We start from the raw sequence: 3653 nt of genomic DNA, 5'->3' as shown, positions 1-3653 counted from the left end.
TTGCCAGTCGAACCGGTGCTATATGGGCCCTATGAAGTATCTTCAGCTGGATAGCCTGGGTTCTGTTACAGATGGTAATTCTTCTAGCATTTTCCCAGATATCATTCCACGTTTCTGTGGAGATTTCTAGTCCCAGATCCTGATCCCATGTTTTAAGCAGATTATCCATATCTCCCGCTACTTCATCATGTAGTAAATGATAAATATTACTGACGGAAGATACTCCCACTGGTCGTAGGACACTACATTCTCTATCGGATTTATAAAGACTATCTAATAACGTAGTCTTCTTCTGTATATAATCTCGAATTTGGAAGTATCGAAAGAGGTCTCCATTGGGTAATCCGAATTTCTGACGCAGCTGTCCGAAAGACATCAGGACCCCATCTTTAAATAAATCCCCGAGACATGAGATACCCCTGGCTCTCCAGAGTTTAAAAGTGGCATCTGTAAGCCCCGGTTGGAATCCTCATGCTCCCACTATCGGTGCATAGGGGGATGTTTTATGTGAATTACCCTCATTTTGCCGCTTGGAATATAATACCCACTTATTAACCTTTTATTCTCAGACACGAGGAAAATCATTACAGATCACTGTAAAAATCCTATAATACTGAATACAATCAAGGCTTGGAATATAATGCGGCAAAATGAGGGTAATTCACATAAAACATCCCCCTATGCACCGATAGTGGGAGCATGGGGATTCCAACCGGGGTTAACAGATGCCACTTTTAAGCTCTGGAGAGCCAGGGGTATCTCATGTCTTGGGGATTTATTTAAAGATGGGGTCCTGATGTCTTTCGGACAGTTGCGTCAGAAATTCGGATTACCCAATGGAGACCTCTTTCGATACTTCCAAATTCGAGATTTTATACAGAAGAAGACTACGTTATTAGATAGTCTTTATAAATCCGATAGAGAATGTAGTGTCCTACGACCAGTGGGGGTATCTTCCGTCAGTAATATTTATCATTTACTACATGATGAAGTATTGGGAGATATGGATAATCTGCTTAAAACATGGGATCAGGATCTGGGACTAGAAATCTCCACAGAAACGTGGAATGATATCTGGGAAAATGCTAGAAGAATTACTATTTGTAACAGAACCCAGGCTATCTAGCTGAAGATACTTCATAGGGCCCATATAGCACTGGTTCGATTGGCAAAATTTAAGGCAGGAGCATCTCCAATGTGTCCTAAATGCAAAATAGAGGTGGGCACTCTTGTATATTGCTTATGGACCTGTCATAAGATCCGTGGATATTGGACTAAAGTAGCAAGTACCCTGATAGAAATTTTAGGAACGGAAATTAAAGTGGACCCCGTATCTCTCCTCTTGGGCTTTTCGAACTTTCCCTCCTTGGACACGTACGGGAAGAGACTATTTTCTATTCTTTCTTTCTGTGCAAGGAAAAATATTTTGATGAACTGGGTGGCGGAGGGCCCCCCTGGACTTTCAAATTGGCACAGACTACTTATGGAATGTATTCCCCTTGACTTCCTTACAAATATGGTGCACCGAAAGACCGAATTATTTTATAAAATATGGCAGCCCTTTTTGAATTACATAAATACAGATATTTCGGCTATCCTAACAAGGGCTTTTATTTAATTGAGATTACAAACCTGGCTGGTCCGCGGCCCCTCGGGGGAGGAATCCCGCACGAATACGGGTTTTATTATATCTGATGCTAACACATCCCGAGCATGTAAGAGACTTAAATATACACCCTGGTTCGTTGTAGGTTAGATTAGTAGATAGTTGAGTTTTGTTTGTTTGTTTTTTTTTCTTTTCGGTTTTTTTTTGTTGTTTTGTTTTTTTTTGTCAAATTTTGGCTATTGTATATTTGAGCTAATTGTATATCAATGTTTATATCTGAGAGTTTTGTTTATTTTTGTAAACTTGTAAAAATGTTAAATTTCTAATAAAAATATCTATTTAAAAAATAATAAATTATCGAACACACGAACAAACTTTTGAGGTCCCATTATTTATCATGTTAGGTCATAAAATAACCCAAATAAATAAAAGTCCATTCATAATGTACACCTATTCACCCTACAGCCAAACTTCAAAATCTGGTTTTGAAAAAAAATGCTGATTGCAGAAATGCTTGAAAATTGATTACAATATTAATTTGAGATGCACAGAAAAACTCCACCTATTACAAACTCAAAAACCCTTCCATGCCCCTCATGATTTTATAAACTTCGATATGGTCACCCCTCAGTCTGCAAAGCTCCAGGGAAAAAAAGCTTCTCCTGAGAACTCAAACTCTCCAATCCCAGCAACACATTTGTAAATCTTTTTTGAACCCTATAAATTTTAACAACATCTTTCCTAAAGCAGGGAGACTAGAATTGAATGCAGTATTATAATAGTGGCCTCACCAATGTCCTATACAGCCAGAACATGACATCCTAACTCTTGTACTCCACACACTGATCAATAAATACAAGCATGCCAAACGCCTTCTTCACCACCCTGTCTACCTGCAACTCTATTTTCAAGGAAGTGTGCACTTGTACCCCGAGGTCTCTCTGTTCAGCAACATTCTCCTGGACCCTACCATTAAATGGAGAAGTCCTGCCCTGGTTTGCCTACCAAATGCAACATCTCACATTTATCCAAATTGAATTCCATCTGCCACTCCTTGGGCATTGACACATCTTATCTCGGTTCCATTGTATTCTGAGAGGACCTTCTTCATTGCTGACTACAACGCTAATTTTGGTGTCATCCGCAAACGTATTAACCATACCTCCTAAAATCACTTATATAAGTGGTGAAAAGCAGTGGACTCTGCACCAATCCTTGCAGCCACTGGTCACAGGCCTCCAGCCTGAAAAACAAAATATCAAGTCTTTCAAAAGATAGTCTTCAAATTATTTAGCAACATGACAATATTTTATCTTAATACAACACAACAGCTTGTAACACCACCATCTAAATGACACACAAAATCTTCTATAACCAAAGATCTGTTACATATGCATCAAGAGATCAGAGCTCCCCTCTTTCTTAACTCCCGGCAATCAGCTCCCCAAGTTACTCTTCCTTTTTTAGCACATAGTTATTCCACTTCAACAAAACATAATTAACTAAATCAAACATGGAGAGACCATTCCAAGGTTTTTTTCAGTGAAATATTATTACCTGCTTCTACCCCAAAAGAAAATGTGAGCTTATAAAAAAACAAACAAGACAAGCACAGTACTAAATTTTAAAGAATCTTTGAGTTGTAAGAGTGAAAACTGATTTTCAACCATTCACCAATTATCTGCTTCCTCAAGAGTGGTGAAGCTTGCAAATACCCTTGATCCCTCAGTCACCACTATTTTTTCAAATTTGTTTTTCACCACCTTCCGTCATTAAGATTCAGGTCGAGACAGAGAGAAATTGGGGAAGGAGGTGAGAAAATAGCTTCTGACATTCTTGCTGTTATCAGTCCATGTTGCTTTCTCTCTTTGTTTTGTTGCTGAGAAGAGTGACTGAAAAATGCCTCATTTTTCAAAATGTTATACAATCCAGGTTTCAAAACTGCTGAAGTAAATAATAACCTGTCCTTGAGTTAAAAGTAATAGCCAAATGAAAATATTCTGTTTTTTAGGTTGAGCTGAAATATCAACAATATAGTTTAAAACAG

The sequence above is a fragment of the Chiloscyllium plagiosum genome, chromosome 16 (genome assembly GCF_004010195.1).
Source record: "Chiloscyllium plagiosum isolate BGI_BamShark_2017 chromosome 16, ASM401019v2, whole genome shotgun sequence".
Taxonomy (NCBI): domain Eukaryota; kingdom Metazoa; phylum Chordata; class Chondrichthyes; order Orectolobiformes; family Hemiscylliidae; genus Chiloscyllium; species Chiloscyllium plagiosum.
The sequence above is the reverse complement of the archived record's forward strand: the minus strand, read 5'-3'. Positions refer to the sequence as shown.